Source organism: Callithrix jacchus, chromosome 3 (genome assembly GCF_049354715.1).
Source record: "Callithrix jacchus isolate 240 chromosome 3, calJac240_pri, whole genome shotgun sequence".
In the NCBI taxonomy this organism is placed as follows: Eukaryota; Metazoa; Chordata; class Mammalia; order Primates; family Cebidae; genus Callithrix; species Callithrix jacchus.
Genome location: NC_133504.1, coordinates 162,970,280 through 162,996,903, shown reverse-complemented (window position 1 = coordinate 162,996,903; position 26,624 = coordinate 162,970,280). Strand labels below are relative to the sequence as shown.

The window sequence follows — 26,624 nt, the reverse complement described above, 5'->3', positions numbered from 1 at the left end:
CATTGAAGAGGATTACAATTGTCAATACAACATGCCTGCAACATTACTCTTCTATGGGAGAGAAAAAGAGATAATAGATGATTGACTGTATCACTTATGTTTAATATAATGCCCAGAGAACTCCACTATGACTTTTGTATTTTATCTGAAACCAGATAATCCTGATAGTAAAACACTGGCATTTAGGAAAACAGTAATAAAAGGAAGTTTAGTTCAATAAATATTTATAAGGCCAGTGTAGTACAATGAAAATTAGATTATGATTTGGGTTTTAGAGATTCCATATATACCATTTCTTTGTAGAATTTTTAGGTGCAGGATTATTAGGTACTATAACTGTTTCATTTTCAGATCTATAAATATGATTATAATGATTTATTTACAGAGTTCTGGAGCTTAAATGAGATTAAATAAGTGAGAGTAATCTGTAAGTTTCTATCCAAAAGGTATTTGTATCTAGTGGGTAGATGGCAGGGATGCTGCTAAACCTCCTATAAGGCACTGAGCAGCTTCTTACAGCATAGACCTACTCTGCATAAAATGTAAATAATGCCATGCTAAGAAGTTTCTGTCCCATAGTGAGTAATAACCACCCTCTTCCACCTTTAGGCTAAAACACCAGGGAGAGGGAGAAGTCAATAGATTATGAAAACAGAGGAATTTGGAGAGGGCTGTCCGAAGTGGCTCTCAAGGCTGGAAGTCAGGGAAAAAATACCATAACCTGTTTCTTTTCTCTCTTTTCAGTTTGGGCCAGCCAATTTCCCATTGGCTTAACCTTGCTATAAGCCAGAGGGCAAGGGACCTTGTGATTGTGGTTCATATTGGTCTACCTCCTGGGCATAGAACATTATCACAATAAATGAGAGTGAGAGTGGACAGAATTGGTGTATATGGCTCCTTGAGAAATAGGAGATTTTCAAACTCAACCATTAATCCCTCTCTCAAACTAGCATTCAATTCTGTGAGTCTGTGAGGAAATGATGTCTGTGGCTAGGTTCTATATGCAGAGGAAAAAGTCAACCCTGGGTGAAAATTTGGAGAGGAGGAAAATTAGTCCCCAGAGATATTTTGTGTTTGCTCACCATACCAAAACAGGGCATTTGTTTTTTCCACTTTTTACTATATGCCTTTATCCATTACATGCACTCATTAACTTACCAGTTTCCTGAGAGCATGCTGCATTCCAGGTAGTGGCTCATGTACTGAGAATACAAAAATTGGCTATGAAATGTGCCCACCTAAAGCAGCTTTAAGTATAATAGGAGACAGTCATATGAACAAACTATATTATAACACTTGGAGCATTTATATATAAAGTACTATGATAAAGAATGGAAATACGAATTTTTTTCCAGGCTGTAGAAATGTCTTGCAGAATAGGTGATATTTACAGAGTTTTTAAGGAAAGGCGGGTACTTTTTGGTACAGGGAAGGAAAACAGTGCAAGACTAAAAATGATGCTATGTGATGGCACAGAAGCAGTGGGTGATGAGGCTGTAAAATGAGTTAGGGTTTTGATTTCAAGGACTTTCTGTGGCCATGTTAAGATACTGAAACTGTAACCTCAAAGTACTGGAGAATATTGCGCAGGTGATTTTATACCTGTACAAACTCATTTAATTAAAAATGACTTCCAACTTCTGTAACCTTGTATGATATGAGCCATTTGGAATTTTGTCTTTAAATTAAAATCTTTCAAAGTAACATGCCCAAACTAATGCTGTACATATTTGTTTATTTGAGTGAGCTGAAGATTTTACTGAGGCATTTTGATGTTTAAAAGGGATTACACTTAAATACATATCATTTGGGAGGTTATTTTCATTGGAGTGATAGAGAATCAAAGATCTCAGAAACATTTTGAGAAAAAGCGTCCTTCTTCTGTTTCCCAATTATAAGTATTTCTTAAATCCTAGCACACATTGGAAATCATTTCCCATATCATTATCTTTTAAAAATTGTGAAATAGTCATAGTTGGGGAATAGAATTAAGGAAAGTTTGTAGGCTATTTAATTGGATTCAAATATTATATTATGTGGATGTTCCTAAATTTGACACTATTAAATTATGAGGATTATTTGATACTATTAATCGCTGAGATTCTGACCTTCAGCAATGAAAGAAAACAATTTATAAATATGATTATATTTGATTATATATTTATATATATTTTGCTTGGTCTCTAAAATGTATGTGTGTATGTATGTGTGTGTGTATATATATATATATATATATATATATATATATATATATGTATGTATTTTTTTTTGCTTGGTCTCTAAAAAGTTTATTAATCTTTGTATCCCCCACAGAGCTACATATCATGCATTGTAGGTGCTTAATAATGCTTTGGAATTGATATTGTAGACTTCACCTTTGGCTAGACAATTTGATTTTGAAGGAACTTCAGCTTAATAAGTATCTTTTTATAGGGCTATGCATTTTTTTCAAGTCATATTTACTTGTACATTTCCCATTAGTCCTAAGAAATATTTTGAGAATGAAAGTAAGAAAAATATTTTTATTATGGAATATCCCTCCTATTCACTGCCATTTTTAAAAAGAAATTTTACCCTTTTTCAAAATAGCACACACCTGTTTTTATGATGGTTTTGAGGGTAGAATAAGATTTTTCTCTAACTAGCTTAGAGATAAAACTAAAAGAGCCTGATTGTCATTGAAAAAGAAAATGACTAGGTAGTTCCTGCTTTTCCACTCTTCCACAGCGATCTTCTCCACTTGGCTTTTCTTTCTTGGCTTTCTTGGCATGATGAAGCATGTTCATGGATGATTTTTCCAACACATCTCACAACCAAGTAGGTGACACAAAGAGTGAGGGAGTAGTGACAGCTACCTGATGTCTCCTCTCTTTATTCCTGAGCCTGAAGCTTGAAAGGATTTCATTATGATTCAGTAGTTTAGCCTTAATATTTCTGTTTCTCTAAATAATAAAGCTATCTGTTGATCTGAATGTGAGGAATGATAACAGTGCAAGTATGTATTAGAAGATATGGACTCTCACTTTTTTTTTTTTTTTTTTGCAAACTTTATACATTGTTTTCTTTCGTTGCTGATGGTCAGAATCTCAGCGATTAATGGTGGCTGAAGAAGTCTATGATAGAAATTTAACCCAGATACTCACACATCCGGTCCTATCTTCCTCTTACCTGTAGGGGCAAAAAAGAAAAAAAAAGAACCCTGGAAAATGGGACAGATTTTATGAGTAAAGGTCAGCCCTACATAGCCTGCAGATATTCAGATAAGTGGTAATTCATTCTGTAAGGAATAAGTAAGTGGCATATTACTGTAACCCAAATAAAAATATTAGACTTCAAAATGGGAGCATTTGAACTTGGTGTCGTGAATTTGGGGAAGTTCTGAAAGGAAGAAGAAGTGTTCGGATTCCAGGAATCTTTGATTAAAATATATTAATGAAAGTGGAAGAGTTCTCAGCTGGCTGGATTGGGAGATAAAATACCATAAATGTCAGCATCATGCTTGGGAGACCCTTTAAGTCGTTATAAACAATAATGGGCACTATAAAAGACAAGGTCAGAGCATTTCTCTTAACTCCATACAAAGTCTTTTTATTTCTGGTACATATCTCATTTCCCTTCAAATATCTCTAACTGTAAAAAGAGAGATAACCTTTACTACTTTCTCTGTTATTGATAAGGAGCCAGATGAAAATACCTCAGTTTATATACATGGTTGTGGGAAGCTGGGAACAGCATATTTTCTTGAGTGGCAATATGATTAAATTAGCAGGAAACACGTAAGTGTTTCTCACATAAATTGAAAATTTTGCTTAGTTGATGTATGAAGGTGCTTGAGAGGAAAAAATGAGTCATTTCTTAGGCACTTAGTATGAGCAAAGACTAGCACTAGCATGCCATATAAGGTAGCATTTCAGGGGCCATACGCCCTTTGGATTTTGACACAGGGCTCAAGGTAGATTTGAGCTAAGCTTCCATGAAAAAGACATTTTTTAAGCTTTGTTTGTCATTTAGTAAATATTTATTAAACCCCTCCCTGTTTTTGACTCCGTTCTTAGTCTTGTGAAGCTTACCTTCTAATTTTGAATGAAAAAGACATTTATTACATATGCAGTGCATTTTAAGAATTGCGATGGAAGCTTTTTTAAAAATTCCTCCAAAAAAAGTAATTACCAGTATTTTCTGGTTTCAATGCACTTATAAATATGGACCGATACTGGAAGAGAAAAGCATTACATCTGTAACTTCAAATGAAGCATGTATTAGATTTGACCATTATGAAATTTACCAACAAAACCTTGATTTTATACAAAAGGGTTATTGATCATAGTAACTACCAGACATAACAGCACCATATACTTCTGAAATATATTTGTATAAGTTACATTAACAAGCCATACACACACTTGTCCAATTGTAGTCAGTTTGGGCAGTGTGGGATAACTTAAATTTAAATTTTTATGAAGCAGGTAGCCTCTTCTTATCTATTCAAAATTGTCGAGATTTGCTGCAAACTAGGTGATTTTTTTCTGGAGGGAGGAGGAAGTAATGGAAGAGGTTACTCACCACCATGACTCGTTAGAGCATGTCCTGAAAAAAGATTAGCTCTGTATCAGGCAATTTAGAGAGCATTCCCAAGTCATTTCTCGAGTGAAAAAGGAAGGAGGTTGTCATAATCAAGCAGCCCCAGTGATGTGAGCAGAAGTGTATCTCTTTATTATTTTCCTTTCTGCAGAAAGCATGATATATTAATTTATTTCAGATTGTTTAGGGTCTAAGGTTTTCTGTGCTTACAAAAGTTATGAATTAAAGATCCTAAATTGTAAGTTGTTAATGTGGATTAAATTCACACCTAATGCAGGAAATATTAGTTGGAAGCAATAAATCTTGTCAGGCTCAAGGTACTTTCATTGCTGTAAAAAAAAAAAATGAAGGTCACCCGATAATACTATTCAGGGAAGTATGTAAGATATTCAAAGAGATTCATCATTTTCTGTATGACACACAGATACCCTTTTAAAGGATTTCAATATTTTATCTCCAATTCAGTTTGGTATTTAAATACTTTAAGTCAATCCTTTAGAAACTTATATGTACTTTTTGACATTATCTAATTACATAGCTTAACAAGTAGATGGGCAGTGAAGATTTTTGATGGGTATACGTGATTGTTTGGCAATATTCAGATGGCTTCAACAATTTTATTTATAATGGGGTTTAGGGAAATCCACATTGATGGAGAATCTATTATATCCCAGACCCCGGGCAAGGTGTGCATAGGTTGGCTATGCCATTTCATCTTTATGCTGCTGTTGGATAATATTTTATGGCTCTATTCACAGATGAAGAAACCGAGGTTCAGGGTTTAATGACTTGTCAAAGACCATACGGTGGCTAAGATGTAGAGCTGAGTTGGTACCCAGGCTAGGTGACTCCACAGCTTCTTGTTTCCATTTAAGATCAGTCACAGGCCTCACTGCATATCTCACCATATGTGTGCCATCCTGTAATATTAACAGGGGTTGATCTTAGAAATTTAAACAACTCCAGTGTTTGAAAATTACAGATGTTTCCCTGTTTACGAACAAGTACGGTGTCTCTCCCTTTCTTCCTCACAATTTTGGTTTGCCCTATAATTGCTTTTGTGGAGAGAAATTTAAAGGAGGAACCTGTTACAAACAGGTTTCTTTTGGGATCCAGAAAGTTGCTCAGATTTCAACTCCTTGTACTCCTTCCTATCAGCTCTTGACAGAAAAACAGAGAGGCCTCCAGCCTTGAGGCCTGAGTCCTCGAGACATCTTTGCCTTCCTATTTTCTCAACAAACAATTTTATAGCCACAAAGTAGTGCCAGACACTGTCCTGAGAGCTTTCCAAAGGGGAGATTGGCTCCTGTGGTTCTCATAGCAAGCATGTGCAGGAAAAATGGTTACCATTCTCCACTGCCTTAGTCTGCTTTTGTTGCTCAGCAATACCTGAAGCTGGGTAATTTATGAAGAAAAGAGGTGTGTTTGGCTCGCAGTTCTGCAGTCTGTACAGGAAGCATGGCACTGGCATCTCATTGGCTTCTCGTGAGGGCTTTTATATACTGCATTAAAACATGATGGAGAAGGTCAAAAGGGAAGCATGCACCTGTGAGGAGAATAAACCTAAGAGGGGTTTGTAACAACCCACTCTAGATGGAATTAATTTATTCCCTTGGGAACCAATCTGGGTTTGGGAATGGCACAGAGCCATTCATGAGGGATTGTTCCTTATGACGCAGACACCTCCCACTAATCCTCACCTCCCAACGGCACCACATGGGGGATCAAATTTCAACATGAGATGTGGTGGGGACAAACCGACTATATCCAAATGATAGCACCATCCTGGAAGATGAGGCAACTGAGGCAAATACAGGTTAAGTAACTTCATTTCATATAGCAAGTAAATGGTAATAATGGAACTCGAATCTTTAATGTCCGATGGCAGAGACCTTGGCTCAACCATTACATTTTGCTGACACCACAATTATAGTATGACCTCTTCTTATCTTTCAAGTTTCTGTGCCGTGTTAAGAAAATTTTGCTTGTCTGAAGTAAAAAAAAAAAATGCTCAGGCTAAGTTTATTATCCCTGTATGTTACACCACTTCCTATCTTTCTGCTAAAACGTTGTTTCATTACTTACTCTTCCTGTCTTCTGTTCAGTCTCTCTTCCCGTTAGTTCTATTCTTTTTCTCTCCATGTAAGTATGCTTAGATCTCTGATTTCTTAAACACGTACCAACTTTTCCACAGCTCTCCCCCCATAACAGGGAGTCTTCCATTGTATATATTTATTTCTTCATCTGCCTTTTGTCTGTGAGCTCCCTACTCTCTGGCTTATGCCTTAATCTCCCTTTCCAACCATTCTTGCTAAGTCTCCTCTGACTGAGAGGCTTGGATCTTTCAGCCTTGCTGGGCCACTGTTTGTAGGAAGCTCTGCTCCCAGAGCCTACAGTAACAGCTGTCACTATATCCAGGGGGTACTTCTACCTCCAAATATTTCTACATTTTTTTCATCCCTTCAATGTCACATTCCCAAGGCTTCCATCGAGGTACACTCCTTAGAGCAGTCACCACATATCAAAAGAGCATTTGTCATTTTCAAATGACAGTTAGTTTCTGTGTTTGTGCACAAGTCTCAATGTGTGATGTGTGCAAAGTCAGACTCACTATCTCCTTATAGCGGCACACGCCCTCTGCTCCTTTTTCTGGCCTCCGTCCTCAAATTATCTACCTTTCATGATACCCTAGGAGTTATTCCAAAAACCAGATCTTGCTTTTTGGATTGCCCAGGCTGCTCCTGTGTGTTAAAGTCTTCAGGATAAAGCCTTCACCAATAGGATAAAGTGAACACCATGATCAGGGAAGAAAGGCTCTTAGGAAGTGATTATTCATCTGTATTTTCTGACTTTCCTCCCAGGCGCTCTGCCTAGCCATACTCAGATATGCTAGCCCTACCTAGCCTATTTACTGTTTGCCCAACAGGATCTCCCCTGTATCAGCTCTGTGCCTTTGTACATTCCTTTTTGCCTGTGTGAAACATCCTTTGATCCTCTCTGTTTCTCAGAAACACACTCATATTTCATGACTCAGCTCAAATGTCACTTCCTGTGCAATAATTTCCCTGCCTCCCATGCCAAATGAGTTGTTCTTCTTCCTTTAGTCTTTATTCGACATGCACTAATCACTTTGCATTGCAATTAAATTTTTATATGCCTATTCCCGCAATGATGTGACCTTTTCAAGAAATAGGACTATGTAATTTGTCACTGAATACCGAATGTTGCATACATAGTAGGCTCTCAATAAAAGCTTGTAGAATGATTGGAGTGATCAGATGAGTGACTGTAAACAGCAAACATTTATATAATGCATATGCACATGCTGTGTGCCAGGTAGTGCTCAAGGTGTTCAGATAGGGCAAAGTATCGCCTTGCTAAAAATCACTGCTATCACGGGAAGCTTACATTCTAGTGGAAAAATATGCATAATTAATAAGACATTGAAAAGCAAAGTACACACTTAGATGGTGGCAAATGCTATGAAAACAAAATGCAGAGACAAGTCAGAGAGTTCTGGGGGCAGTGAGGGCTGCAATTAGCTATCAAGAAAGGTCTTGATAAGGTCATATTTGAGAAAGACCTAAACTGTAGGTGGGAAGAAACCATGTGAATATTTAAGATCTCACCAAGCAGAGAGAACAGAAAGATCTGGGTAGAAACATGTACGAGATACTTGAGACCTGGTCCTGGAGGCCAGCATGGTGCGAGAGGAGCTGGGGAGTTAGGGGAATATTATTAGAAGGGAAGTTATAGGATGTAAATTTAGAGAAGACCACAGGTTATGATGTGTAGGGGTTTTGCACTGAGTGTCATGAGAAGCCATTGGAAGACTGGCACACGAATGGAATACTTTATAGAATTTAAAATATTTATCTTACAGTTCTAGTATGAGCAGTTACTGCCCATACTATTGTAACAACAGATTTAAAAAGAGCATCGAAGGCTCTTGATGCTGTTGTTCTTTTTGCCATATTTATATATTTGAGAAAAGCCAATATTCACAAAGATAAAAACCCCACCTCCATCTGCAGTAGTGTGACGGTTGTGTGAGCACTAAAGAGCAGATAGGACAAATGACCCTGCTTGCATCCATGGACGGAAAGAGAAAGAAACATGGCTTGAAATGCAGGTATGGCACTAACATGGCTACACAACAGTGAATTGCTCGTCACTTTTTAATATACTGCTTGATTTGGAAGGAGGAGAGTATTTCATATTTCATATAATAAATTATTGATGCAGTTATTCTAATTAAGTAGATATATTTCTTAGAAACTCTAGCACATTCAGATAGATCTTTTTTTTTTTGATGTGGGGCTTACCTGTTTTTATTTTTTTGAGGAAGCTTTTTAAGTGGTCATGTCAAAGATGTCAGCCATCTTCTTTATGGATAAGTGTAGAAATCATTCTCTTTATCCTCTGTCCTAATTTCTTGTTGCAATTTCATAGTTACTTTGAGCTATACCCTTTTCTGGTGACATAGAGGAGACTGAGTTTCTTAGAATTTGGTGAATCAGCTTTCAGGAAATTCTGGGAGTAAAGGATCTTTGAAAGACAAAAGAAACCCAATTAAACAGTCAACTTATTCCAATCTCTGCTCTCGAGAGAAAGATAAAGTTCATATTTTCTAGGAAGAGTGAAAAGATGGACTTGAATATTAAAGTATTGGATGTCAGAGGTTTATCTTTATGTGAAAAGAAAAAAATCTACTTAAATTTTTTCTTTATCTTAGTTACGATTTCATTACATTATAAATATAATGAAATGTATAAAATATAGTATATATAAACATACATATATATACATACATATATAATGAAACCTTTCATTAAATGAAAGATTCATATAAATGAAATCTTTACTAAATGAATTAACAGTAGGTGAATGATTATTTAGGAAAGCATCACCATTGTATTTGTAGTATACGAATCTGTTTCATAAGATTAGATGCTTCTTACGGTTACTTTTTGATTATAACTCATGCGGCTCAAAAGCGTAGTGTGATATTTCTCTTGGTTTGATCTCTACTCCCCAGTTCCCTGGTAATAAAACCCAGGACAATCTTTTTATGAAACCCTCCCTTCAAAACATTGGCACCTTCTGTCTACACTGGAAGTAGACGGGCATGATACATACACACATATGAAAGCTACTAACAAGGAAAAATAAATAAAACTTAAGAAGTATGGTAGTTAAGCTTCAAGTGGCATTGTTTCTCTGCTTCTCAAGGTTAGTGACCTTCAGTGTTTCTACATGTTTCTCAGCCTTCTATCACAAAAATTTCTTCAATGCCTTGTCACAGCTCTTGCTGAAGGAATGGAACACTAAGTAGGAAGAAGTAGAGAGGAACAGGGGAAGGCAGTCTTGCACTGCTCAAACACTTATCAAAGTCAACTTCCCACCCACTCTCTCTATCCCTTGCAAGAGTTCACTGCTCCGGCACACGGCACTTAGGCAAGAGAAAGACATAGAATATGTCTTTCAAATAGAAAGAAAAGAAGTCAAATTGTCTTTGTTTGAGGATAACATGATCCTATATCTAGAAAACCCCATGATTTCAGCCCCAAAGCAGCTTAAGCTGACAAGCAACTTTAGCAAAGTCTCAAGATACAAAATCAATGTGCAGAAATCACAAGCATTCCTATACACCAAAACAGAAAATCAGAAACCCAAATCATGAATGAGCTCCAATTCACAATTGCCACAAAGAGAATAAAATACCTAGGAATACAGCTAACTGGGGAAGTGAAGGACCTCTTTAAGGAGGACTACAAACCTGCTCAACGAAATAAAATTAAATACTTCATTATGCCATGTCATTTCCTAAAGGGCCCAAGACACTGATAAGCTCTCCCAACCAAGTACATCTGAGCATCACTACTTGGTGAGAAATTGCTGCATTTTGACTTTTTTTCCCCTCCTTTGACAGCTCAACTGTGTGTCTTACACAGTCATATCTCCAAGAGTGAATCAGATAGGGTCTTACACAGCAGGGTGCCTTCTTCCCAATCATTCTCTTTGGTGTTCTGTTTGCACCCTACATTAAGAAAGACCCACATGCTTCAATTCAATTTGAAATACAAGATGTCTGTAAATTCTCCTTAACCTTGAGGTTCACCATTTGGTTGAGTGCTTTCTAAAGGAACTGCTCTCTGTTTAATGGGCACCCTGTACTATATTCTCATTAGGCACTAAGTAGTAATAGCCAAATCTCCCAGGACTTTTAGATGGAATGTCCAGATGAGGATGGGTTCTTGGCAGTATCTAATGTACGGAGCCTTAGGGAAATAATTTTTAAATTCTTACCTGCAAAAGATTCGCTAAGGGAGCTTTTAGGAAGTGCAGCTCTCCTCTGCTTATCTCAGTCACGGGGCAGGAGCCTGCAGTTTTACAAAGCACACTGGGTTCTTCTTATGAAAATACTTGAGAGTAGCACTGTCCCATAAAAATATAATGCAAGCCACATAAGTAACTTTTAATTTTCTAGTAGCCACATTTATAATTATTTTAAAAAGATAAAATTAATTTTAATTATACATTTCATTTAGCCTCATCTATCCAATATACTATCATTCAATATTTAATCAATGTAAAATTATTAATGAGTTATTTTATATCCTTTTAAAATTAATCTTCAAAATCTGGTATATATTCTATAATTACAGCACCTTGTATCAACTCATACTGGCCTCATTATAAATACTCAGTAATTATACAGAGCTAGTGACTACTGTATTGGCACAATTTGGGATAATTACATTCCAATCTAATAAATAAGTTTGTAATGTGGAAAAGACCAAATTCAATCACCTGATTGTCTAAATAAGAATATGCTTTATTTTGTGTTGTCATGTGCTGAGTTCTTAAAATGCATATTACAAAATTCTTATGACAGTAATATGAATTAGATATGCTATTTTATCTATTTGGTAGAGAAAAAAATCTCACTTTAGATGTTGATTTGCCCAAACTTACAGAGAAGTGAGAGATGGAATTAATTTGATGTGACCTCAGAGCATAACTGCCAACCACCCTAGAGCACCCTCTTCACAACTATGCTTATTTCTTGTTCAATCGAGTGAAATTCATGCTTTCTTCCAAAGTTAAAGTCTTATACATGGTCAAGGCCATGTTTGATACAAATATATAAAAAATAGAATTCAGAGATAATGAGACTACATTTATATATCAATCCAGTATGCCACTTGACTTCCTAGAATTGAAATAAGCACCCTTGGAATGGAATGCTTGGGAGAATGGGCTATAAAAACTGTCCATTATCAAAATGCCAAAACTTTACGTCAGTAGGCTTTTTTCTTAGCAATTTTGTATTTCTTAAGATTAGTAGGGTTTTTTCCCCTGAGGCAATCAGAAACATTATAACTAATAATATAAAAAGACCGTTTACAGGTGACTGTTCATTATTTTAAATATATGAATGATTAGATAAATAATGAAATGGGCCCAGTTTGCAATAAAACTATAAGAGCTTCAGTCTTTCGAGGGCAAGACTCTTAACATATTATCATGTGTTCAAAGAAGGTTATTTGTTGGAAGTTATTTACTCTTCTTTTCCCTTGCTTCCTGAACTCATGATATGAACATCTTCATTTATTTTAGTTCTAACTTGGTTGATTAAAAAAAAAAAGGACTTCCTTTGCTTTTAATATTGCTGAATATTTGAAGATCAATTGCAGCTATTAAATTAAAATAGTTTACCCCTCGAGGATTTTCAAAGACCAAAGAAAATATTAGTTTAAATGGAAAGCATTAGTCTTCTATTATTACTGTCTTGGACTGGATTGCATTAGATCTTCAGAGTAAGGCAGCAAGTGCTTTATAAACGTAAAGCCAGCTGAAAATGTGGAATTAAAGCACACAAATTCAAACAAACACATTATTTCTCCCAATAATTATAAGTTTACTGGATGCTTATTTGTCTGTCATTAGAATGGACATACAGTCAGAATGTCCCAAACTTGATTAGTCACTCCATGAGATGGGCAAAGGTAGATGGCAAACAGCAATTTAAATATAAATATATTTAGCCTAAGCTGAGGGTGGTGGTTTTGGGCTGTAATCCCGGCACTTTGAGAGGCGGAGGCAGGAGGATCGCCTGAGGACAAGAGATAGAGACCATCCTGGTCAACATGGTGAAACCCAGTCTCTACTAAAAAATACAAAAAATTAGCTGGGCATGGTGGCGCGTGCCTGTAATCCCAGCTATTCAGGAGGCTGAGGCAGGAGAATTGCTTGAACCTGAGAGGCAGAGGTTGCAGCGAACCGAGATGGTGCATTGCACTCCAGCCTGGGGGACAGCCGCGAAACTCCGTCTCAAAAAATTCAATCTATCAATATATTTAGCCTAAAACGGCTGTATTATTTTTAAATCTTTATTTTCTAATTCTGAGTGTATGTTGATTAGTCAATGAGTAAGATTTCTTAGAAATATATTAGTATAGAGAAAGTCTAACTAGAGTTAAGATTTTTGGTAGATGATTCGCCAAGTGATCTCTATCTAAACAATTCAGGGGAAATTATTTTGAATATCAGCAGCTCTCTTAAATTGGCTGTATAAAATCATCTACCCGTATGTAAGATAAACATGGAGGCTTAGAAATTTCTCAACATTGAGGTACATTCATTACCAAGTCAGTAAATCAGTGTTTCACTAGGTTCAGCTGTTACCTCATGGGTATAGCTGTCTAGTCAGAAGTAGGAAATATAATCCCAGAGAGCTCTGTTAGCCTGGGATTTCAGGATCAGTTTTGTTTTTGATCTCAGTATTTCTCAAATCCCTTTTCATTAATGATGAAATAGGGTCTCAATATCTTAAGCTACCATTTGGAAAGAGAAAAAGGAAGATTACACTGTTCACATCCTGGTCGTTTGTTATCATCTTCCGTTTTTTCTTACTTTAGTATAAATACTTGCTTGCATTTTGATATATTTACACATTTTACACATTAATTCACTGTGTAACCTTTACTATTTGGAATGAAAATGAAACTGAGAAACAAGCTAAAAAGAGCACTGAATAACTAAAAGAGGTGCTACCAAATGTATGCAGGAAATCTCACATAATTTACTGATGTCTAAATCCTCACTCGGCGCTTGTTTCTTTTCATTCAATCTGTAGTTGTTCCAGATATACTTACTTTCCTACTCTGAACTTTGCTAAAGCAGCCAATTAGGATTTGAAAGATTCTAATCCTTCAAGCATTAGTAAGACATACATATTTTGATATCAGTAGTAAGTGATACCCAAATGTAAGGAAAATATATATGTTTAGGAGACAATCTGTATCTGAATTCATAAAGTTACACGTATTTCATTGACACCGAATGGTGCTGACTCAGCATATGTAGTATTTGTAATAATCATGAGTCTTCATCTATTCTGTAAGAAATCAGATTAAGGTACAATACATTTAACCAGACAAATGGTTAAATGTATGATTAGTGGGTACTTTACCATATGGTTAATTTCCGTGAGCATCAACAAGCCATCCTTGTATCTAACTTTAAGTAGTGGTTCAGGAATATAGTTTTATGAACTGTTTATAGTTTATCGATTATCCCAAGATGTTTATTTATGCAAAAGTACCTAGTCAATACTTGACTGAAGATTATCCAAATATAATAATGAATGTTACTGTTAAATAAAGATTATCCAAAGATAATAGTAAATGTTACTCTGAAAATAAATGTCACTGTTAAATCTTTATATGACATTGAAAGAAATGAAGTTTGCAGTTGCACTGTGTTAATTTTGAGATACCAGCCTTAGGTTTCACTAGCTCCTTTTTTGTTGTTGTTGGTATATGAGATGAAGACCTAAGTCTAATTCTACTTAATGCATGCAATTGACCTGATTGAATGTTTGGTCCTTTCTGTTACCTGTATTCTTGCATATATGTATGATCTGCTTGGGAAACGTCCTTTGCAACTAAGGAGGTTACTTAAGGGAAAGAAAGATAGGATTTTAGACACTTTTTGTGGATTCAGTAAGAAGGAAAGGAAAGTAGTAAGTATAAGTTAGGGTGTCTCATTGTTCCTGAAAACTACCTAGAAAGATAAAGTTATGATATTAGATAACTGACTTGAAAAAGCTTCAAATTCCATTTTGCCACCTAAAATCCAAGGGCAAAAAAGACATCAATGGCATCTCGTGGCTTTAGGCTAATGTTCATGGCCTTGTTACCTGGAATAGAGATTATAAGTTGCCCCCACGAGGATTTTTCTTTAATATTATGGAAGGTATGTTTTAGAATTTTGGTATTTTTTGTTTGTTTGTTCAGGCCCTGGTACCCTTAGTAGGATTAGAACCTCCTGTGCAAAGGTCTGGTCTTACTGATTTTGCACTTTCATGGGGATCTAATTCCACTACTTTTAGCAGAGACATTGGAGTAGACAGATACTCTATGGGCCAAGGGAATAAGTTCTTTTTATGATTTATTTTCTAATGGAATTCTCTAGGCTTTTCAGCTATTCACATTTGAAGATCTAATTGTAAAACCTATGATGTAAAAGGAAATGCAAGTTTTAAGTATGCATATGTGCCTCTGTATTTACTGTGTTCTCTGATAAGAGCATAAACTGTGCAGGTGGGCAGAGGGGAGAGTTGTTTTAATAGTTGAGAGAATTGAAGAAGGCTCGAAGGGATTCGAGGCAATAATGACTTTGGATATTTAGGCTGAATAATTGGTACTTCCTCCCCCACCTGTCATTAGAGGTTTGCTAGAAGGCAGTCTGTTCTGTTTAGGCAATGCATCAGTCAAAGAGTGGGTCAATTATCTAACCTGCATATTTATAATTGGGAGGGAGCAGGGAGGAGCCAAATTCCCTCAAGACAGAGAAGGGAACCAAATGACGCCTGGTAAGAGACACTAGTGGGCTTAGAGAAGACGTCACAGGAAGAGTGGCTGGGGACTCTGGGCCAGACGGATCACTCCTATTATATGTAGGAAAAAAAAAAAAGAAATGAATTCTAATGAAAAGTCCCCTCTAATTGTAAAATGTCACTGTTTTATAAGTGAGGTCTAGTATTATGATGATTATAAATTATTTAAGAGAATGTTTGTATACAGTTTTACGATATGCATCTCCTCCAAGCAGGGTGGTGCATGCTGGAAATCCAGCTATTTAGGAGGCTGAGGCAGGAGGATCCCTTGAGCCCAGGAGTTTTGAGACCAACCTGAGCATCACAGGAAGACTCCATGTAAAAAATTTTTTTGAATAAAATATGCAACCAAAATTCAAGCCTCTATGCTATTTTTTTTCCTTTGTAAAGATTCGCTTGAGCAGTGACCTAACACGACTTCTGATATGCTAAATGGCAATGATACATGATCTGCAACTTAATCTTAAGATAACTGCAGTAGGGGGTGGAAGGAAACACAGATTTTCAAACCCATTTAACTGAGATACTGGTGTATTTATAGGCATCATATAACAATGTGTTATTTGTAGAAGTGCTGTATTATATAAAATCTCAAGCGTATATATATTTATAGTATGTATCTGTATCAGTAAAACAATGTCCCATTTATATATTTAAAAAGCAAGAACAAAATATCTTCTATACTTTAGACATTATTTTGATAGAACATTGCCAAAAAAGGATTTTCTTAAATGTTATATCTGATTCATTTGTATTATAGTTGTTGTCATCTTTATCACAGTCTCTTCAAACTGCAATATTTTGGAATTAATCATTGCATTTTTTCAAGTTTCAGGCAGATAGACAAAATGTACTATCCATCAAAATGGTTTTAAAAGATTTGCTCACAGTTGTGAAAGATATAAATATAATATCAAAATTATTACTCATCTCAAATATTTGTAGAATGAGTTTGACCCATTGGTATAAACCTACATCAGATACTTTTTTTTCTAATGTCACGTTAAGTTCTTAAACCACTAGTGGGCTGTAAATAATAGCCATTACACATTCCCCTCGTAATAACTTGTGGCCACTGAAGTCTTCGTATTTTTTCTCTGAATACCTCAACTCAGCATGGTTGCACATTTAATGATACAATAACAGGGTATGGAATAGTGAAAAGAAAAGATAAAACGTATTTCCTAAATATGGAGTCTTTGTTCAGTATGTTGTCAGGTAAGAATTAGCAGTCTGCAGTCATGCATTTTAATCTATGATCTGTTCAGAATTTAAGAGCTGAATAACAACACCAGTGATTAGTCCTTAGTTAGTAGGAACCCCTAGGGAAAACTTCAGTGCCACAGGAAGTGATGCTAATGATTCATCAAATGGTAAACTTGCCTCTGAGAAATCAGTGAAGGAGCAACTTCACAGCACAGGGTGTGTCTATTGTATATTTCAACCAATCTGAGTTTCGCTAGCAGAAGTTCAAGGTACATTTTTTTTTTTAATTTTTTATTGGATTTTAGGTTTTGGGGTACATGAGCAGAGCATGCAAGACAGTTGCGTAGGAACACACATGGCAGTGTGCTTTTCTTTGCTTCTCCCCTTCACCCACATTTGGCATTTCTCCCCAGGCTATCCCTCCAGGTACATTTTTAAGAGAGGACAGAGATGGTAACAAGAACTGTGAAGGTTTGTTTAAAAATCTGGACTCTGATGAAAATCTTCTTTTCATTTGGGCTAGGAATCTTTAGTAGCTCTGCCAACAGTAAGGAAACTCATAGTCTCCCAGAGGTACTGAGTGGAAAAAGTGTTTTAGAATTTAATAGCAAAATCAGATCTTACTTGTAAGGCAGAATGTGGTGCCTACCTTGCAAGTTAGAACACTGAATAAGAAATCTGAGAGAATTAAACTTTTCAGAAAAAAAAAAAAATCTTTGTGCTGCTTATCTTCTGAGACAAACATCAATAGAAAGGAAAATTCAAGCCCAGTTGCATTAAAACCATTAAAGGATCTGGCCAGACGGCAATTTGTCTGACTTACCTCCCACCTTCATTATTACAGTTTTATTAGTTGAACATGATATTTATGTCTGCTTTGTTTGAAAATATTGTTTAATATTTTTAACAGTTATTTCACCTTAAAATCTGATAAAATTCAACAGATTAATTTTTAAAATGCAGTTGTATCTTGTTTGATCTCTTAATTTATTGTTTAACTCAAAATCAAATATACATTTGCTAAGCATATTGGCTATTCCAGGTGGTATGCTTACATCTCGAAATTTCACTTGCTTATTACTGGAAATGTCAAAACTTTTAAGAGTGGCTGAAATTTATGTCACCAGTAGAAAGAAGGTCGAGTGGATAGCCTCAGCTGCGAAGCATTTGATTCCTTTTCAGCTTCCTAGTAAGCTCAGTTTGCAAAGGAGATATGAACAGGAAGACCTCAGTTGGCCTGAATCTGAGATTAACCCCCTGTAATTCAGTCCTACTAAAGCAGGAAATTGGACTTAATAAATATTCTAACTGTGTGAAAGTTTTAGAGCAGAGATTTTCAAGTAAGAGAAGATTACTTTAAAAACACTATCTTGCTGTTTATTTCACCAGTGAACTTATTTAGGCAGATGCCTGTGTCCATGTCATTTTCTTTCGTATCCATGACTTGATTTTTAAATTTCAATTATTATCTTGCTATCCTACATATCTTTAAAATCAGCTGGGAACCTTCCTTAGAAAGAGTCGTGTTAAGCTACACAAAAAGTAAGGACTAAGAGATGTTGCTATTTGTGGTGAAAAACAATTTGAAATAAAGCATAATTTTAAGCTAAATTTCTTACATGGAGTTACCGAGGATGAAATCAAGTTTAGGAGATGTTAGTTTCAGGTGGCTTTAAACTGGTATAATTTTTACAGCCGAATCAATCTAATATAGATTAGCGATGACTGTGTTTTCACTTCCATACACTATTTAAAATAATTGACTCTAGTGAGGAACATGGATCAGGGTCAAAGAAATGTTTTCCTAGCAATTATTGGCAGACATTTCCTTTCTGATAAGTTTCTCCAATGTAGAAGTATAGTTTGGATCTAGTTAAGTATAGATGAGTTGAGTCGTGAGTTTTTATGATTTTGAGAAACCACTTGCAGAGTTGCAGGATTGTAGGCACCAGGACTTCCTGCACGCAGCTAGTGCAGAGCCACATCTGCCTCCGGCTCCTGCTGACTTGGCTGCACCGCAGCCCCCTTAGGCCCTGCTGCCAGATCAGGTGTGGAGACACTGCAGAGCTGTCACTCCGCATGGTTTCCTGCAAGTCAGCTATCTCGTTCCCATCTGTGTTGGTATTCTTCCCTAGCTTTTCTCACTGCTTGCCTGGCATGCATATATTAATCTGATAAGCCTCAATTTGGCTTTAAGATTTTCCTTACCAGGTCGAGACTCAAGAAGAAATTTCTCCACGCATGTATCTTCCGTTTAATTGTGCTGTTGTTAATACTTGATTCTTAACTTTGAGGTGTTTCAGTTTTAAGATACACTCTCTATCACACATGTTAGCATCCATTTATATATTGTCTATACTATTTTGAGGATCTTAATGCATTAAGATCCACCCTGTTGTGAGTTTTGTTTGCTTTATGGTGTAAATAACAGAAAATGAGATTACTTGTGTATATAAGGGCATTTTTCACTTTATGTTTATCTACGTAATTCTCTTAAGCTAAGAGTTTACTCTGTTTATCAGCTTTTACTTTTCAGCAGGAATTTATTCAGATAGCTTTATTGTTAATATTCTGCTGCGCCATCCTGCAAAGTAAGGGATAGATTTCAGAGGTGATATTTTTAGGCCATAGACGGTTTTTGTATAGCTAAAGATTGATCATTTGTGCTTTGCACCATTAATTGGCGTTTTCAGCTATATTCTTGATTATGCAGCTAAAATTTAGCCTGAAGTGGCCAATCCCGCAGGCTTTGTACTTGCAAAACACCCATTGAGTTTATTAAGAGTGGTGTACTCATAATGGCCACTGGAACAGGCTCGGTGGGTATCCTGAGTTGAAAAATGAGAGGGCGGATGATTCAAGTACACCAGGCTCTGATTAGAGGGCCATGAACAGCTTCCTCCACTTGCCAATTAACATCATTTCATGCTCTGTTTTCAAACAAGTAATATGTGTTCTAAAAGTAGATTCCACTGATGCTGTTAATGCACCCAGTTCCAGTTGTCCTCACTTGAAATAGTCCATCAGGCTTTCTTTTCCTCCAAGAAATAAATAATCGCTTTCATGTATTTTGGCAGATTTCCTTAGTTATGGGAATGTGGTTTGTAATGGTTTATGACTTCCTGCTTCTAAACAATAAGAAATAGCTTGAGTGCCTTGGCTCTATTACCCAATGTGTTTGTTATGGAAACTGTTTGGGGTGAAGTAGATGGAAAGAGAAATATGAAACTCAGGTGGGAATCGTGTGCTCACTGGGTGATAACTTGTATTCTTTTGCCTTTATAGAATCATTCACTATAGTAACAGTAATTGAATGACTACATCATGCTAACTACTCTTCTAGCTTAGAAGTTATAATTAAAGTTATAGTATGTGCTTCTAGATAATTATAAGCTGGAAGCATGCCAAAATTCCTATTAAGTATATAGGAATGAAATATAGCTTTCCCATTAAAAAAACTGGAGAATTGAACAAAAGCGTCATTAATAATTTTCCCCATATTCCATTTGTTAGAGCTGAAGTTACACAAGAACCTCATTTTGAAGCAGAAAACAAGACTTTCATTTGTCTTTTTAAAAAACAATCATATACACTAGATGATTTATTATGAAAGAAATTATGCAAGATATGAGCTTACTTTGTACAACTATTTGTTTTCCTACCACGGAACACCACAAGACAGCAGACAGTTTAGATCTGAGCAGTGACAACGTAAAGTGTGAACACTGGATTAGGTCTTTTCTGTTCAGGGAAGGTCACATCTTAAACTTACTTCCGTTGGGAGCTAACATTTCCCTGTCAAAGCAAGTTACCTGAGTGTTGTAAATAGGTGTTATTTGATCTAGTTATGGTTGCCAGATGGAAATATTCCTTCACGTTTCTTATTTTTAATTTGTGTTTCTGATTTGAACAAATTCATAATTTTGCCCTAGCTACAGAAAAAGAACCATATTTGAACCAGTTCTAGATCTGACAAATGACTGTTGTTAAATTAGGATTATAGGGAAACTCAGAAGTTGTACTTCATTGTCAACAAAACAAAACAAGACTATAAACATAAGGCCTTGGATCTGGGACTCCATCCAAAAGGATTTAGCAATTTGGCTGTGCCCACCTTCAGAAAAGCCATAATTTGATTCTAGGATCTGGGTACCATCATGCGGTCAGAGGATCTTCACATTCAGTAGACACTCATAGGGGGTGGGGGTGGTTAGAAGTTGGTCAGTTCTGTTTCCTTGGCACCTAAAATCTATTTTCTTCCTGGGGCTCTTTGCTGCCCACAGAAAAGAAGTACACAGTTTTATACATAAATGTGATTTTCACTTATTTTGTTTTGCAAGGAGACACTTAAATTGAACATTCCAGGAAATATTTTGTAACTAAGATTTTAACTAATCTAATATTTTCTTTAATGATTGCAGACATGGGGAATCGTAAATAAATAGGAAATTATCCTCTGTTATTAATTGTAAATGCCTTTTTATTTCATAAAATGCTTTACGAAATTTTATCATAAAATCATAGAGGTAACGGAAAACCTTAGAAACAGAAGGGAATATGGATAGCCTTTTGTTTTTGTTTTTGAGATGGAGCTTTGCTCTGTCATCCAGGCTGGAGTGCATTGATGTGATCTCAGTTTATTGCGACCTCTGTATCCAGGGTTCAAGCGATTCTCATCCCTCAGCCTCCTGAGTGGCTGTGATCACAGGTACCCGCTTTTAGTAGAGATGGGGTTTCACCATGTTGGCCAGGTGGGTCTCAAACTCCTGACCTCAGGTGATTGGCCTGCGTTGGCCTTCCAAAGTGCTGGGATTACAGGCCTGAGCCACAGTACTTAGCCATGGGTTGCCTTTTCTTATACACTGTCATAGATTCAGATTTTGTATAAACAACTTGATAACCTGTTTCAATGCCAACACTAAAATGAATATATTTAGTTTTAACATTTTGGTTTCCCATAAGAGAAATTAGTGAAAGATCTATTATGCCACAGTCTTGGGACCCGGTCTTAAGAAATGGATTAGAAATTCAAGACCATTATGTTTATTCTCTCTCCCTTCTTCCCCCTTCTGTTATCTTTTTCTTCTCTAGAGGTAAACCATGGCTGATAACTTCATAGTTCCTGAATTTGCCTGTTATATGCCTATTTGCCAACAAAACTGCTACTGTATTTGAGTGAGTATTTCAAATGCCAGGGAGAGAAACTCTGGCTCTGCTTGGATTAAAAGTTAATTCTTCATTCCATCTACTATGCCTAGGAGGGAAGATTCATGAGGCAGGAATGTGCCCTCTGAAGGACTGTCTCTAGCAAAGGCAGGGATTTTCTCATGGAACTATGGACAGGTATCTTTGTATATTAACAGTGTTCATGATAAATAAGCACTCACTCTGTGCCCAAAATTGTGCTCAGTGTTTTACTTATGTCATCCCACATACACAGCTATTAGTAAAGTGCTATAAATTTTTTAAAGCGTTTTTACATGCATTATATTGTTAATAATTCCTTTATCAAAGAAATGCTATAGTTTCTAATTAATTATTTATTTGTTTATTTAATCCTTTTTTATTTAATACAAAGTCCCACTTTGTTGCCCAGGCTTGAGTGCAGCAGCACAATCTCAGCTCCCTGCAACCTCTGTCTCCCAGGTTTAAGTGATTCTCAAGCCTCAACCTCCCAAATAGCTGGGACTATAGGCGTGTGCCACCGCACCCAGCTAATTTTTGTATTTTTGTAGAGATGGAGTTTCACCATTTTGGCCAGTCTGGTCTCAAAATCCTGATCTCCCAGCTGGCCTCCCAAAGTGTTGGGATTACAGTCATGAGTCACCTCTCCTGGCCTACTTTCTATCTAATATTGAAATAATTCTTGCTAAAAGTTGAGTGTGGTTTTAGTGGAAGAGCCAGAAGTGAAACCCATGTCTTCTGATTCCTAGTTCAGAGTTATTACACTTGAAAGTAGTGTCCTTTCTGCAAGGTGTCAGCGTTAGAAAAGTATGTGAAACATGATAGCAGATGAAAACACTCACAGCCCTGTATTTAGTGTCTGTTAGTAGCATCATGGATCCCTCATAATCATATATTGGGTTTTTCTTCTCTTCTCTTTTTTTGGCTAATTCTTTTTTTAATTCTGTTTTTCTTTTTCTTTTTTGAAACTGTATTGCTTAGGAATGCACTGAGCTGCAAGTAACAGATTAACCATAATGGAATGAGGGGTTTATGTTTTTCTTATACAAGACTCTAGAAGTCATCAGCAACTTGCACTGAAGAATCATGGTGCTGCTTTCCTCCTGCCCACCATCCTGAATATTTTTCTTTTTAATTTTTATGACATTGGAAGACAAAGTAACGGGCCATCCCATACTCCCCTTAGTGGGACTGGAAGTAGGAACTGAGGTCTTGGTACCACATGCTTCTAACTTGTCCCATGCTGGTTTGCTTCACTTAACTTTTTCAGCATTTTCTTTGCTCAATTTAGTGATTTCAATTTCTTTTAACTCTCTTAATAGGATTCCTTTCCCACTTTTATCTGACCTCTAGAGTCCGTTTCATTGATTTCTTCTGAATCCCTGTCACTACACATAACCAAGAGGGTGTATACCTACATATTCCCAAGAGGATACTTGAGAACCATCTCGTTCTCTCTGTACCCTTCCTTTGCATTTTATAGATGAAACTGGAGAGACGTGGAGAGGCAAAGTTACACAGCAAGTTAGTGAACCAAAACCACACTCCATGCCTCCTAACTGTTAGGCCTGGCTTTTTAAAGCATTACTAACTAATAAGCCTTTGTGTTTATGTTTGTCAAAATTTAGAAGCAAAACAAAACCGCTGGTGTATAAAGTGTTTATTACAGAAAAAATTCTTGAAATCTGTCAATTAAATCCCACAGAATCATCTGTTTATTCAAATCAGCAGATGTTTATTGAGTGCTACTAGTGTGCTAGGCACTACGGAAGCCAGGGGTATTGTCGTAAACAAGGAGTGAGCCTTTGCCCTCACAGAGTCTATGTACCAGATATGTTTAATGTATGCAACACTTTTTTATAGAGTAATCAGATATTTATTTAGAGCTTACTCTGAATCAGGGACTGCTCTACATATTGGATATACAGTTTATGACAAGAAATATAAAATTTTGCTCTTATGTTCTAGGGATACATAGTATAGAACTTAGATGCCATCCTTCTGCTTATTACCAAATGTAATGAAGGAAATGGACATACCTAACTGATAGTATTTCTTAATCTGTGGATTGGAGTAATTTGTATGCTTTTTAAAAGTTATAATATATACCTTTTGAGTAGGTGTGCAATTTTTTTGGCTTAAAAATTGATTTAGCCTTAAGTGTGAATTTATTGGATTGAATTCTAACAACTTTGACTCCTTCTACCTTTATTCTTTTGTTTTATTGAATTTAACTTGAATGAAATCTTTTATTTATCTAAGTCTATTTCTGTCTAGTAAGGAAGTTGAAATTGATCATGCCTTGACTCTGTGGGCCATCAGAGAACCATGACATTCCAGGGTATTGATTTTGTGGTGTTAAAGGGTGACAGATCTAGTGTTAAAGTGCCGAGAGAGAATTGGGTTTCAGATTGTACACCATAAGCAGTCTTGGCTTTTGCTGAGACATGACTGGATTTTTTAAAGTAATGGAAGGAATTGTAAGTCTTAGGTAATTTTTAATGCGTAATTTTGAAAAGATTAATTTCAGCCAGCATTATTTAACCATGCATAGTGGGGAATAAGTTCCACCTATGATAAATATTGTATATCTAAATATATACAACTTGGAGTGTGTGTGTGTGTGTATTCAGAAAGTATACTCTATGCTAAGGATATTGAGTAATATTTCAAGACAGCATCACTGAACCTTTCTCAAAACATATTTATTCCTACATTTGGAAGTTGCTTAGGTATGACAAGTTTTGTTTCCTTTTATTCAGTTGATTCTTATAATCATTATTTTGAATTTTGCTTCTGTTATGTTTTCTCTTATTCAGCTATTATAAAATATGAGTTATTGGCTGAGCATAGTGGGTCACGCCAATAATCCCAGCACTTTGGGAGGGAAGGGGGGCGGATTACGAGATCAGGAGTTTGAGACCAACATGGTGAAACCCCATCTCTACTAAAAATACAAAAATTACCCAGTTTTGGTGGTGTGTACCTATAATCTCAGCTATTTGGGAGCCTGAGGCAGGTGAATCACTTGAACCCGGGAGGCAGAGGTTGCAGTGAGCCGAGATCACTCCACTGCACTCCAGCCTGGGCAACAGAGCAAGATTCCATCTCCAAAAACAATTTAAAAAAATGAGTTTTGATGCCCACATTTCAGAAAGGCCAGAGGTCAGCAAGTGTAATGCTTGGCCATTTTTCATTTCCCTCTGAGACATAGCATGATGACAAGTACATTATAATAGTGGCTGTAGACATGAACCAAGGAAGAGTAACTGTGATCGTCTTTCATTGTCCCATTTTCCTCTGGATGTGTTCTTTTACATTTTATGAACTTTGGTGAATGCATTGAAAATAACATTTTGATATGATTATTGTGTGAAAAACTATATTGAACTAAGTCCAAGTGTATCTTTGGAAAGTAATCAGAGGTGTACCAGATTCATTGACTTAAACCAATCCATCATAGTCATCTTCTAATTTATTTCCATGTGTTCTTCCAAGTTCCCATTCTTGAATGAGACTCTGATCTGCAAAGAAGAATGGATTGTATTCTATAATGTATGTTTGTTCTGTTTTCTAAAAACATAAGTATTTTGCTTAAGCAGATTTGCTAGGAAGTGACAGCTTTGAAAAATTGGACATAGAAGCTGCTGGAAGCATTTCAGTTCGAAGCAATCTAAATAGTGCAGAAGGGGAAAATGAAATATCACCGTGTTTTAAAGATGACAGTTTTGTCAAAGATTCGCTTTCACTATTTGGCTTGAAACAAATGAAGTAAATCAAGTATATCTGCTCAAAATATGCATGGGCACTCACTAAGGAACACTCCTTCCTAAGAGTTGTTTTTCAGAGACAACCAATGAGAGAATTATAGAAAAACTGTATCACCAGTTGGGAAGACTATTATTTTCTTGGCATAATTTTTAGTTTGGCACATTTTGGGGTTATGAGATTTCACAAGAACAAAGTCGTGCCTTTAAGAAATGAGGGAAACCTTCAGACTTAACAACATTTGAGTATATCATGAGGTACACATTTTGGTTGTTCTTCAGAAATATGATTATTATTTTGATACGTGGTGTGGTGTGTGTGTGTGTCTGTGTAAGTAGGAGAGAGAGTTTCAATTAAGAACATAAGGTTAGATACTATTTTTTATGGATATATCAAAAATCCCAATAATATTCCCTACCTGAAAAATGTTGTCAAGGTACATTTGAAAAGCTATAGCAAGTTTTGTCAAACTTTTAAGAACAATGTAATCGCTAATTGGAGAGTCAGCAGAGTGCAGTTTATTTAAGAGAACAAAGTCTAGGGTGAGACTTCCTGTGCTTAAAATTTCCATACTGCCTGGATGCTTCTTTTTTTTTTTTTTTTTTCTTTAAGATCTGTAATTTGGGACACATTAATTTCTCAGTTCCTGAGTTCCTTCTTTGTTAAATGTGGTTACTGGATAGTATTTACTTCCTACTGACCTTGTGCGTTGTGCATCAGCCTGAGACCTCATAAATTCTCATAAACTCTCAGTAGAATGTTAGTATCACTAATTGAAACTCTTAAAATATTTTGACTCCAAGAATAGCAGCAGAAAAAATTTTTAAAGTAAATCAGAGGATGAATTAAAAGCTCAAACATTTCAGGAACCCTGTAATACATAGATTTATGCTTCTTTCAAGACAGTAGTAAATGAGTGGTGATCACATAATTTTATTTTTAACAAAAAGCACTGCTGATTATCATTTCTGTCCTGTGA

General features: G+C 36.1%; 1 protein-coding gene across 15 annotated transcripts in view; it reads left to right on the top strand.

Annotated features, from left to right (window-relative positions):
* Positions 1–26,624, top strand: part of PCDH7 (protocadherin 7) — a 431,755-nt gene that overhangs the window by 29,959 nt on the left and 375,172 nt on the right. The gene's annotated exons all lie outside the window — the stretch shown is intronic.